Below are 14840 nucleotides of genomic sequence, written 5' to 3'. Positions count from 1 at the left end.
ATTATACTTCTTCTCTAAAAAACGACCAAAATTACTCTTTTTAGGGACAATGAGATGACAAAATTTAAGGTAGTAGGATTAGCAGAACAGCATTTGTCTGTTTGAAGATCTCTAGATATAAAATGAAAATTAGTTACAGATGCCCAAGGATATTGTCTGCTTACTGCTTAACTGGGCTTATTATTTGTAAGTTTACAAATAGGTATCCTCAGGGACTGATGTCAGCAGTCAGGAGAGAGTTAGGGATAAGCCCAAAATTAAGGAATGGGAGAGATTTTTTTCAATGGCTTCAAATTATAACCATCAAAAAAGCTGGATTGCAAATGGCTTTTTGAAATTGTCTCAGCATTGAATGGCTTTGTCAAGCAAACAGAATTTTAAAATAGCTCATCTTAAAATGACTGGCTTAACACATCATGCACTTAAAAAAATATCATATGGTTGCCTGAAGTGTATGCATTTCACTTTTGAGTAACATCAGCTTTATTAACAGCTGTGAATATTGTTCCTAGCCTACAAAGAAACCACACACAAGATAAATGAACTTTTAAAGCATTTGTAGCTGAATAAACCTACGTGAAATTTAAAAACAGACGTAACACCATGAGAAAAAAACACGTGCTACTAGAGGAGCTCAAAATTCTGAGGGATGGACTAATTTAATTATGGAGCTTCTCTCTTCACATTTACCATATTAATAAAACATGCACCCACTCTCATGTACCTAGAACTCTGCTGTGTCAGTGGAATTGTTATAAATACTGATATGTATAAACTTTGGGTTTACATAAGACTATATAGAGTTTCTGCATTAAATATCAATGATCAAAAAGGGAATTTTAAGTATGCATTTTTCAAAAGGCCATTTTAGCTTTCAATTTGAGGCTTATTCTCTCTTAATATCTTTTTCTGAAACAGAACAAAACATGAAGGAACCAGATGCCTTAGATTGTATGGCATTTTGTTTGGAAAAGCAAACACAATCTTAGTGCTCATTTTCCTGGCATTTGTGGGAAAAAAGGGCTGATGTAAATGCAGGCCAAAAGCAGAATCTCTCCTAAATTCGAGGTCAGCTAAATAAAAAGTTTAAGTATGTTGTTTTGTAAAAAGGATGTGCCCTTAAAGGTAAAATCTAAATGCATTTATCTTTTGAAATTTTAATTTGAGGAAACTCTTCTACTTGATGTGAACTGCTGAGGTAGTTGTAAGCCTATTGCCTTTGAAAACATACAGTTAGAGCCTAAACCAAAAGAATAGTGTTAAGAAGTAATCTGAATGTAAACATGATTGTTAATGCCCATGATATTTTATAAGATTATTTATTAAATAAAATAACATTTTATTTATAAAAGTTGGAATAGAATGAATAAGCATTGCTACATTGACATTCAGGCATGAAAGAGATGACCTTGATTAAGAAATACTGCAAAATTTTTTTGACCACATGGTGGCTTAAGTTCAGAGTAATTAAGTAATAAAAATATTTATCAGCTTCTTATTATTTTGATAGATCAGTGAAAAAAATGGATAAAGACCCCTTCCTTTATGAAGCTAATTTTCTAGATTAAGTATTTTAAAACGCCAATGATTGAGCACATACCACAAAAACAAAAACAAAAGCAAAAACAACTCAAGTTGGCTCTACGTTTAAAAATTAGCAGCTTCCTGATCTCTGTAATAACTGATATCCCTTTGTATTACAATCAACTGACGGAACAATCACAGTAACAGCAAATATTCTAACCTGTTTAGGAGAAGAATGTAATGCAAAAAATAATGAGAAATACAGAAAGATCAAATTCTAGGCCTCCTTTTTTTTCCTTTAAGCAGAATTTATTCCTTTGGACATAATTTAATAGAAGTAGAAATAGTTTTTATATGATGATTCAGTGGTGAAAGATTTAGATCCAAATTATTCTCTTAATTGTTTTGTCGCTTTCCCCCTGAAGTGTCCTCTGGTGTGGAGCGTATGGAAAGAGTATAGCAGTAGCCATAAAAAGAAATTATCCCAACTTTATAATTGAACATGTAACCCAGAAGCATTTTTGCTTTTTAATTCTGAAGGTAATATACAGTAATTTGGTATTAGTAGTTTGTTTTTCCCTTAAAGGCTTAAATTTTCAAAGGTGTAGTTACTATTCCAGCAATTTAGATTTCAGAGATTTGGGGGTTCATACAATTCTGTGAATAAAAATGTAAGAAGCTGCATTTGTCTTTGAGGTGGATTTAAATAATTTTATTTATGTGACAATCAAAATTGCAGTAAAAGCTATGGAATTTGCAGTAAAAAATATGGAATTTTGACTACTAAAATAATATGGTATAAAGACAAAGTGCTTATTTTCTAAAAACTCTTTATGTCAATTGTTGTAGATTGTTTAATGGCGCAGAATGGCAAAATGTGAGCCTTACATTTTCAAGAACACAATATATATAGGATATTGTTTTATGTGGCAGTTCAGATGAGGTAATTGAATATTGAATATTCCTGTTGAAAAAGTTTAATTCGGCATAATAGGAATATTCATGTAAGGGTAAAATTACGTGACATTGGGCATTTTAAGTTAAATGCTCAAACTCTGCTACAACCCAGTTGCATTCAGCCATAGTGCTCACACGTAATATTTCTTCTTCTCTGCTCCCCTCCCTTCCCCTCCCCTCCCCTCCCCTCCCCTCTCTTTGTGCCATCTCGTTCCTCTCATGTTTCACCATGATATTAATGCTATCAGTAAAACTGTACAATGGATCACTTAAAGTAATTTAAAAACAAGTCATTACTTTATTTTTCAGTGTTTCAATATCTAGTGTATGTGGATAGTTATTTTACAGAAAGAAAATAAAGCTGAGATTGCTTGAAATTTCCAGAAGAAAGTTAAGAAGAGGGAATTCAGAATTATTTTGTTATTTTGTTGTTTTTTAATTTGATGTGGGTTTATTTCATCCTGATTTGCCAGCATGTTAGATTCTTTCAAAAGCTATGAGCCCAAAAGATATCCCCTTAAACTCCTCTTTCTCTTGAAAGCCTTTGTTTTACCTTTTCTGATCCAAAAACCATCTAAGGAATATGTTCCATCCTTGATAGTAGGAATTATCATTATCATTATTATTATTATTTGGTGCTGTTTATTTCCATATGTTTCACGTTACTTGAAAACTGAACCAGGGCATTTGTTTTTTCACAGAATGGACATTTCAAAAATACTTCTTTTCTAACTGGATTATTGATACATTAATTCTTCCAAAGGAATTTTAAAAGTATTCTCTGAAGTACACAATCAGTGTAATGGTCTTTGTGATACATCTTCAAGATAATCTATTATAGCCCTGTTTTCTAATTATATAATTCTTATTATAGAATTTAGGACTTGTGAGTCCAAAGACAAAAAAAAAAGATAACTAGGATCACTCTCATTGCTAATTTGAATAGGATGTATCCTTCCAAAGTCTTCTTCCCTGACCCTACTGTGTAATATAAAAGCTATAGATGTGGATAAATGTATGGAATATGGATCATATGCATTAGTTTCATAAATTTAATAAATTATAATGCTTGTAGTTCATTAATTAAGAAATCACCATCTCTGGGATTAAAAACTGAATATCCTGCTCTGTCAGAAAGAGAAACAATGCTGAGAAAATCCACAACATTCTAGGGGGATAGCCTTTTTTTAGGAGGATGAACTATTTTCTCATGCTCTGGAAGCATCTCTTAAATATACAAACATTGACAGGCTATCCATAACCTTGACAATGCTTTTAGTGAAATAGTGGGTTGAGAATTGTGAGTTATCCTAGATCAAATTATATAAATTTAAAACTTTATATTTCATAGATATAATTCAGATTTTCACTTCTTTGGAATCATCTCCCTTTTTTTCACCATGTTTATTGCTAAGTAGGAAGGCTTCATGGCCAATAATTCAGGAATTAGTTACATGCATTTGAGGGAGATGGCTATTCATTTAGAACAATTGTGAGATCAACACATCTCTTTCAATTAGTGGTGGAACATCTTGGAAGAAGAGACATTTCACAAGCTGTTTTAATGAACATCAAAAGGTAAGGGGGTATTACGGTTCTAGGATACATCTTAGAGCTGATTTAGGAGAAGTAATAGAGTATTGTTAAATAAGATTGACTCTGAATGGATGTGGTAAGGAATGAGAAAAGAGTATCTGGGAATAGGGGAAAAATAGCCCCTTACATGAGGTACACTGGAGAATGGCATGGACAAAGGTTGAGGACAGTGATCCCTCCCTGTGATGTTGCTGGAAGCCTCCATCATCTCCAATGCAGGGTTGGTTCTCCAGTGTTTCCCACATGGAATCACTTTTTATTTCAATGAAATTATACAAACCCTACGTGATGGAAAACCCTAACTGCACTGCAATAAACTAATTAGAATACGCTTGTTATCAATGCTAGTTACCGAGGAGGGTAGAGGATGAAGTTTTGGATACAGGGGCAGAAAATTGCTAATAGATAATGCTAAGAAAGAATTGTGTATGTGTTTCTTATTGCTGCTAACAAATTGCCTCAAACTTAGTAAATCTGTGTTTTTTTACATCCCTGTCTTACAATTTTGCAGGTCAGAGTCCAAAGTGAGTTTCACAGGGCTAAAATCAAGGTGTCAGCAGAAATGTACTCCTTCTGGGGGGTCTAGGAGAGAACGTTTCCTTGGTTTTTCCAGTTTCTAGAGGTTACCCGCGTTCCTCAGCTTTTAGCTCCTTCTTCCTTCTTCAAAAGAAGCAGTGCAGCATCTCCAAATCTCTGTTTAACTCTGACCCTTCTTCTCCCTCCTTCTCCTGCTTGTAAGGAGCCTTGTGGTTGTATGGAACCTTCCTCGATAATCCAGGATCATCTCCCTAAATTAAGTTCAACTGATTAGCACCCTTAATTCCACCTGCAATCTTCATTCTCATGTGCCATATAACATAGCCTATTGACATGTTTCTGGGATTAGTACATTGACATCTTTGGGGGGGCATTTTTTCTGCCTTTTTTTCTTGCCTGGAAATCAATGGTGGGATGGGATAAATTTTTGTAGCTCACTTCCCTTTGGGGAAGGAAAACATTTGCAAGTTTGAGGAGGTCTCTTGGAGAATATCGTAAGGTAAAGACTGATGGAGAGAATACTGGAGCCAGGAGACTAACAGAGAAAGCTGAGGATACAAGTAACCAGGTACTGGGTCATGTTTTACCTTTTACAAAGGTTAAAGTTTATGCATGGTATTAGGTAAAAATGATCAACTTTTGGTAGGAAAGTGCATGGTCCGAGAATCGAACCTGGGTCTCCCATGTGGAAAGTAAGTATTCTACCACTGAAGCACCTGTGCATCCTAAAAATTTTATAAATAAACTAATTGAAATATCATTAAAGGTAAGTTAAGACAATTAATTGAACTCTTCAAATGAAATTTTTGGGTATGAAAATATTGCCTTACTCTTATTTCAAATGATGTCAGTAGTTCATTTGATGATGACATAATTCTTATTAGAAAATGTTATATAGGCCATAATTTGTATATAACTAATATTTTAATCAGAGACATGAAAATTCAGTATTGAAGTTTTCACAGGGAATGACTACATAACTAGTACCTTAAAAAACTTAGATTTCTTTTGGCATGCCCTCCATAATTCTTGAAAGCAATTGACCTAGCAACCCTGGTTCTTTCAAGGAAGTTTCAGGTAGAGGGAAAAGCCCCAGTTTCCACTTTGAGAATGATTAAAGTTTCAAGTGAATGTCACAACTGCTAAAAAAAACCTCTGGCTGGAAAATAGAATCTGGAAATAGCAACACCAGTTAAAGGAGATATGCTCTGGAGAGTGTATGTCATTAAATTATTCAACATCTTAATTACATTTCCTATTTCGTCCAAGAGCTTAAGAGAAAATATTTCGTGACTGTCTTCACTGCTTCATTATGACCCAAACTGTCAAAATAGATATTTTTCTGTGCTATATTTTATATTTTTATGGTAATGGGAGATATGGGTGTAATATCAGCCAGCACATGAAATATCTGAAAGCACTAAGCTCTGGTGTACAAATAATTGGAGCTGAAATCCAAAGCTGAGAGAATCCAAAGGCTTTGTCCTGATAATCTCTTTAAAGCCCCTGGAACAGCATCTGCTCTCTCTTCTTTGATATCCTTAAGCAAGGAAATGCCATGTCAGTTTTGGGTTTGAATTTCTGTATCCCTTTGCTCTCCCTCTTCACCATCGTTTTTAGGACATGGATTGTATAGCTTGACAGCATCTTAGGTCCATGGCCTCACTGCCAATGAATTTTTCCAGTTCACCACATGATTCACTCTAATTTGTAACTGGTTCATCTCCAAGATCACTATTAGAAGCTTATCACACTCTGATCTCAAACCTCTTCTACTCTATTTTGTGTCTATGGCCTCCTTGGCACCTCAAGTCCACCGACCATCTTTCTTTCTCTCCTTCTTCCCTTCCTTAAAAAACACCTATATTTGGTTAGAGTCTACTATTCATATTTCATTACACTCTTGATAATGCTCTCAATTCCCTTGTCTGTTTTGATATTTTATCACATTCATCCTGCAAAATCCTGGCCATGGATAAATAAGTCCACCCACATTTTCTCTCAGTCAATGCACTTGACTAGTCAAGTGGTGTTGAAGAATGCCTCACAATATGGCAGAGTTTCAACAGGCCTGAATGTTGTCAAATAATTCCGCTACTGACTGTATGAAATCACTCTCAAATCTGTAGTTTGAAATTTTGAAATTTCTAGATTCCAGACCTGTATTCCAGTTAAGATTCCAATATCCTTAATTGGAGATCTCAAAAGCACACAATTTAACATCTCTGAATTCATTACGGTTCCTTCAAATTGGTTCACTTCTAATGCTTCTAGCATCCACATCAAGATAGAAACTTAGAAATTATTTCTGACATTCCTCTCTCCTTACCTCCAACATAGAGTTCATCACTGTCAATTGATCTTAAGTATTTTTTTTAAATCAATTTCCACTCTACCTCCACTGCTATTGCCCTAGTCCTTGTTGAATTGTCTCCTGCAAAAGTCTTCAATAATTCTCTCACTTCCACTATTTCACCATTCAACCCCTTCTTCACCCTGCATTTCATATTTGAACTGAAAATCTAGACTTAAAACCTCTTGTTTCAGAATACTTCAATGGTTTGTCATTGCTCATATAACCAAAATACTTAAGAAGGACTGTAGACAAGGCCTTTAAGACTTGACTTACTTAACTTTGCAGCTCAGAACTGTAGCCACACAGTCATTTGAATGAAGCTCTACTCTTGTTCCACCTGAATGCTTCCTTCCTATCCATCCTCCCCAACACTTGACTCTGACTTTCTTCAGATGTTTATTCAGTCATTAATTTCTCAGGAAATTTCCCTGCCACACACAAATAAGTAAATGCCCAGTTTATAAGCTTAATGTTTGACATAGCATTTATCAGTGCTTTAATTTTACAAATTCATAAGTTTCTTAGATTAATCTCCATTTTGGTTAGTACACTCTAAGTTTGCTTAAACAAGAAACACAATGGATTTGCATGAACTTCCCCTTATTCCAGCAGCTTAGCATATTAATGCCACCTGTGGCCTCATCCTAAAACATGCAAACATCAGCCCAAATTTTGAGGGTGTGTTTGATAAGGGATAACAAGATTTTCTTGGCACTTGCAACAAAACCAACTATCAAGTTTGCCTTGTCACTTTTCCAGCAGATGTTTTGGTTCTTGTCTCCCCCCACATTAGCCACCACTTTTTATATCTCTACTAAAGTTCTTAAAACAACAGGAACAAATCACTCCTTTCATAATTTCTTTGCTATTGATAACTCGATCTTTCTAATGACTGCAGTTTTTTCTATCAACTCTAATGTTACCATGACTAGATTCAGTTTTTATTGATAGATCACATAAATGGCAGCTGCCTATCAACCTTGACTGCTACCAATTGCATAGCTCTTAGTATGTTCTGATTATTTGCTCCATTTATGCTTGGATAGGCCACTTGAATTTCGGAAGCTGATTAAAAATTTAGGTCATAATTATAATAACCATCAGTGAATCTTTTATTTATGTATATCTCTCCTGTTGATTTCCCTACAGGAAAGAAAAATTCAGGGTGCCCATAAAGAGGTCAGTCCTACGCAGAACATATTCACAAAGAAAACTGACCTGCCTAAGCAGGGTCAATGTATTCTTAAAATTTTGCACAGTAAATAGACTCTAGTATCCTAGCAATTCCATGGGAACACAGAGCAGCAGATTACATAGTTATATATTAGGTGAAATTATTAAGGTAATAATCTCTAGGTTTTGATACAATTCCACTCATCAGGCTTTATTAAAGAGGCATTTAATGCATGATTCTATAAAATAGAGACACTGTAACCCCAGGAAAATGAGTTTATACATAAAATCAAGAGGTTGTCTATGCACATGGGGTGGGGGGGGGGGTTGCCTCCTTACTTTTCTGGGTTCCATTGACTTCCAGCTTCTGGCTGCTTCCTATGGCTTCTCTCTCTCTCTCTCTCTCCTCCCCCCGCCCCAGTACCTCCACCGAAATTTCATTCTATTTCTAAAGGACTTCAGCACTCCGGATAAAAGATCAACCTGTTCTATTAGGCTACACTTAACTGAAATAACAACTTCAAGAGATGCTATTTAGAATAAAGTCATGAAACATGTAACAACTTGGATGAACTTTGAGGACATTATGCTGAGTGAAATTAGCCAGAAAGAAAAGGACATACCATATTAGTATGGTCTCACTAATATGAACTAACATTAATGAGCAAACCTGGAAAATGGAAGTTGAGAACATAGATTATCAGGAGATAGAAATAAGGTAGAGCTTGGGCAATTGGTGCTGAAGGAATACAGACTGTGCAATAGAACTGATTATAAAAATTCAGAAATGGATAGCACAATACTACCTGATTGTAGCACAATAATAAAAGTACTAAATGAAGCAACAGTAACATTGTAATATGCTTCCACTGAATGGGCCAAACTAAATGTCAACAGGCAAGGGGAATAGGGGAAGGGGAATGCATTATGTACCTATTTACTGTTGGTATGGAAACTGAGAGGTGCAGCCCCTTGGAGGGCAGTGTGGTGGGTCCACAGGAGGCTGGGGGTGAGATCCATATGATTCTGAAACCCTGCTGCTCACTATAAACCTGGAGGAACTGAGTGTGGGGACATGAATGGACATTTGCATATTGGAAGCAGTGTTTTCATTCACAATGGATAAGGGTAGCCTAAGGGTATAATGAATGAAGACTGGAAGGGGAAACTGTGGTATATACATACAATGACTACTGAGAGGCCACAAGAAGGAATGAAGTTGTGAGACCTGCAACTAGGTGAATGAAATTTAAGGACTGTATGTTGAATGAAAGGTCAGAAACAAAAAGACAAATATTATCATGCTTCACTCATATGGACTAACTATAATATAAAAACTTAGTGAACTAAAGTCGAGAGCATGGGATGTCGGGTTGAGGCCTATTGTAAAGGGTCCTAGATTGTAAGCTTCTACAGCAGTCACATATATTCAGGAGTTGTAACTGTTGTTTATAAATTCTGAGATACTGAGCAGTTCGTTTATAACGTGGTTGTTCCCAGAACCTTCTGATGCATGAGACTCAGGTTCAGAGCTTCGAAGCTATGAAAGTCAGCAGTACCCAATACAGGGACTGTTTTTAAAGTTGAAAAAAGGTTATGACTTTGAATAGAGATAAGAATGAAGCTGATCTGGAATAGGACTAAGGTAAATCAGAATACAGGGTAAAGGATGATAACATCCATATTTTAAAACTTCAATTTCTGTGTAAGAACAAAGGGAGAGATGTTTATTTGGTTGAAATTTGTACTTTGGGTAGTATATTTGATAAATTTAACTTGTATGGTCAGTTTAGTTGAACACCATGGAATCTTGAATAGGGTATGAGAGTGTGTTGGGTTGTCCAGGTTAGCGTGATGCCCCCATAAATCCCAGAGTAATTTGGGCAGTAAATAAAGAAGTATTTGTAAGGTCCCCATGGGCACTGAGGAGAAAGGAGAAGGTATTCAACTTCCCCACTGGAGAATTTCTGATATTCTTGCAAGCAGTGGGGAAAACCAAATCAATAGGCTGAGCCCTCAATCTTGGAGTTAGCCCCTATGAAACTTATTCCTGCGAAGCATAGGCTAAGTCTACTTAAAATTGTGCCTAACAGTCACCCCCAGAGAACCTCTTTTGTTGCTCACGTATGACCTTTCTCTCCAAGCCAACTCAGCAGGTGAACTCACTGACCTCACCCACTACTTAGGACATAACTCCCAGGGGTGTAAATCTCCCTGGCAACATGGGACATATATCACAGGATTAGCCAGGACTTGGCATCAAGGGATTGAGAAAGCCTTCTTGACTAAAAGGAGGAAGATAGAAATGAGACAAAATAAAGTTTCAGTGACTGAGAGATTTCAAACAGAGTCGAGAGATTATCCTGAAAGTTATTCTTATGCATTACATAGATATCCCTTTTTAGTTTATGCTGTATTGGAGTGGCTGGAAGGAAGTACCTGAAACTGTTAAATTGTGTTTCATTAGCCTTGATTCTTGAAGATGATTGTGTAATGATATAGCTTTTACAATGTAACTGTGTGATTGTGAAAACCTTGTGTCTGATGCTCCTTTTACCTAAGTATAGACAGATGAGCAAAAAATAAACAATAATAGTGGGGATAAAGTTTAAAATAAGTTGGGTACATGGAAAATACTAGTGGTCAATGAGGGGGAAGGGTAAGGAGTATGAGATGCATGAATCTTTTCTTTTTATTTCTTTTTCTGGAGTGATGAAAATGTTCAAAAATGATCATGGTGATGAATACACAACTATGTGATGATATTGTGAGCCATTGATTGTATGCCATATATGGAATATTTGTGTTAAGTTGTATCAATTAAAAATGTATATATATATTTAAGTGTGTATATATGTGTGTGTGTATATATATATATATACTTAAAAGGAGATTCTGTTTGCAATGGGTCCACAGCCACAGGCCAGGGACTGGGACCTGAATGGGCCTTTTGTGGGGCTCATGAGTCAATCCCCCAAATTGATATTAGACAAAGGCAGTGGATTCTTTTGCTCTTGCACTCAAATGACCAATTCCTGAGATGTTGGGGTTTCAAAAAGAGAAAAAGTTTATTACTAGACCTGTACCAGATCAGATGGCCTGTTGGCCCCCAAATTTGTCTTTCCAAACTGCATTAATTCTGATAGTTTTATAGCATTAAAAGAAGGGTAGGTTTCAGGATAATGAGCACAATAGACCCAGATGATGTAATTAGAGGTGATCTAATTATTGAGCATGCACAGACTGATTACATGTTTAGTCACAGAATGTCTGTAAGAAAATATGATGATGGATGTAATTTTTAGTATTATAATGAGATATAGAGGACTTACAGTTTAAAGTCTAAGCTATTGCACGTGTCAGGTGGGCCCATTTGGTTAGATCCAGTTTCAGATATCAAGATAACTTTGGACTTGGGGTGGGTTAGCTCTGGGTTGAGCCGGGACCTTCATTAATAAACATTCGAGGCTGCCTTTAGTGATCACAAGACTCTAACACTGAGAACAGGATAAATGGGTACAAGTGAAGGTTAATCACAAGGTTTTTGCAATCATAGGGGCAGAAGATAAAGGCTATACAATTATGATCAGAGATCAATGCAGTTGGATTACAATTTAAAGATTTCAGGTATTTCCCTCTGTCTATTCCAATAAACCAGAAAGCAAACAGGAATATATAATGATTCAGCAATCAAAATCATCCCTTAAATCCTAATTTCTCAGTAACAATATCTCTATTCTGAGAATTAAGAGCAATTTTTACTATGTATGCATAATTATACCTATATATTGGAGGTCAGTGTTGAACCATACCATCCTCATTGCTTATTTGTCAATTCATTTCAGCAAAATTTCACTAGAGGAAGGTCTGGAAACAAGAAAATTTAAAACCCAGTTCCTGCGCTCAAAAAATAACAGCATGGTTTCAGGAAGACATGTTGACATGAAATGACTAAAAAGATGTTTCAATATGTGCTTACATTCCCAAATAAGGGTAAAGGCAGGAATTGTAACAGTAACTGTTAAAATATAATCTTAAAAGTGTAAGCAATTCCTGGTGCCTACCCATGCAAAAAAAAAAAAAAAAAAAAAGTGTAAGCAGGCTGGAAATTGTAATAGTAGCCTTAAAATGTAACCTTTAAAACAAACTTTAAACGTAATTTTAAAGCTGGATGCAAGCTGTGAATGTGAGCACTTAGTCTCATAAAGGAGCGATATGTAAAGATAAAGGCTGCACCCAGACCTGAATAAGCTTTCATCTATTGCCCCAAATATCCCAGATATGAATCAGCCTTCCCTCCTTCCTCCCTAGACTGGAAGGCCTTTTTCCCCTGTGTCACAGAGGGTGTGGATCCTGAAAAAGTAAGGGGAACTACTGAAGCTGTCGAGGCTCTGTTTCCTGTGAACTAAGATAATTATTTCTCTTTGTCTCTGACGGATACATAAACCAATAGAGAAATCACCTCGGGGAAGCTGATTTGGGAAATTTCCCCAGTCCTCCCGCCTGTGTAAATAAAGCTATTTTTCTCTTCAGCCCCATGTAAGGTGACTTTTATTTGTGGTGCCAAGTGACGAACACAGATTTGGGAGTGCCCCTACTACAGAATCAGAAATGGGGCTGATTAGTGTAGACGAGAATAGTCTATTAGTAAAGATCTCAATTACTTTGTTAAGTTTGAGGGATGCACAGGCCTCAGAATGATGTGAGAGATGTTTACCTGTCTGGCAGGGCTATAGTTTGGTAAAATTAAAATGTCCCAAAGCAAATCCAAGGCACATTTAGAGATATATGTTGTCCAAAATAAATAAATAAATAAATAAATAAAATAAAATAGAAAGCTTTTTTATTTTTTTATTTTTTTATTGATAAGAGGATTTTATTTTTTTATTAATTAAAAAAATTAACTAACACAACATTTAGAAATCATTCCATTCTACATATGCAATCAGTAATTCTTAATATCATCACATAGATGTATGATCATCATTTCTTAGTACATTTGCATCATTTAGAAAAAGAAATAAAAAGACAACGGAAAAAGAAATAAAATGATAATAGAGAAAAAAAAAAGCTATACGTACCATACCCCTTACCCCTTGCTTTCATTTACCACTATTTCAAACTGAATTTATTTTAACATTTGTTCCCCCTATTATTTATTTTTATTCCATATGTTCTACTCTTCTGTTGATATAGTAGCCAAAAGGAGCATCAGATAAAAGGTTTTCACATTCACAGAGTCTCATTGTGAAAGCTATATCATTGTTCAATCATGATCAAGAAACATGGCTACTGGAACACAGCTCTACATTTTCAGGCAATTCCCTCCAGCTTCTCCACTACATCTTGAACAACAAGGTGATATCTACTTAATGCATAAGAATAACCTCCAGGATAACCTCTCGACTCTGTTTGGAATCTCTCAACCATTGACACTTTGTCTCATTTTACTCTTCCCCCTTTTGGTCGAGAAGGTTCTCTCAGTCTCTTGATGTTAATTCTCAGCTCATTCTAGGGTTTTTCTCAGTTCTTTGATGCTGAGTCTCAGCTCATTCCAGGATCTTTGTCCCACATTGCCAGGAAGGTCCACACCCCTGGGAGTCATGTCCCACGCAGAGAGGGGGAGGGTGGTGAGACTGCTCATCATATTGGCTGGAGAGGGAGGCCACATGTGAGCAACAAAAGAGGCTCTCTTCGGGGTGACTCTTAGGCCTAAATTTTAAGTAGACTTGCCCTATCTTTTGTGGGGTAAAGTTTCATGTGAACACACCCCAAGACTGGGGGCTCAGCCTATAGCTTTGGTTGTCCACACTGCTTGTGAGAATATCAAGAATTCAACTTGGAGAGGTTGAATTTCTCCCCACTCTCACCATTCCCCGAAGGGGGCTTGCAAATACTTTTCCAGTCACTGATCAAATCATTCCGGGATTCATCAGGGGATCACTCTGGACAAACCCACAAAATCTCATGTGCTACCTGAGATTCCAAGTACTTATGACATTCAATCAAACTATCTACATGAGTTATATTAGGAAATGCTCTAGTCAAAATCTAAATTTTGTAACAAATAAACATTTTTTGATTTAGTCTTACACGTAATGTGACATTTTGAAGTATTAGTTATCATCTATTTTCAGCACCCTGCAATAATGACAATCCTTTGTTCTTCCTCATGCAAAAACATTTTTAAAATTTTGTACATTGTACATTTCACTATTATTATACACTCTAGACATTCCTAGATTATACCATCTCGATCTTTAACATCTATCTTTCTTTCTGATTTCATTTATGTCCCTAGCCCTCCTCCCTCTATCATTCTCACATGCTTTTTTTTTTTTTGATAAACATACACACAAGAATGGATGAGCCAAATGTTATACTACAAGCTTCCACGGGAACACATTCCTGAAAGGAATCTTAGAGTCGTACTGCAGTCTATGAGTCATAAAATGAGTCATATATTCTGGAGTATTATTGGGCAATGGGAAGGAGTCCCAATATCAGATACTGACTTATTTTGCCAGGGCAGCTATGACAACTACATAATGGGTTGGCTTTAAATCACAGTCTCGACAGGCCATGCTTTCTTGGAGTCTTTAGCATTCAGCTGCTGGCGTGCCACATCCTTGGAATGCTTTGGCTTCCTTCTCTGCTTCTGTCACATGGTGATTAGCTTCATTCTCTGGTTTCTTCT

Source organism: Tamandua tetradactyla, chromosome 7 (assembly GCF_023851605.1).
Source record: "Tamandua tetradactyla isolate mTamTet1 chromosome 7, mTamTet1.pri, whole genome shotgun sequence".
NCBI lineage: Eukaryota > Metazoa > Chordata > Mammalia > Pilosa > Myrmecophagidae > Tamandua > Tamandua tetradactyla.
The sequence above is the reverse complement of the archived record's forward strand: the minus strand, read 5'-3'. Positions refer to the sequence as shown.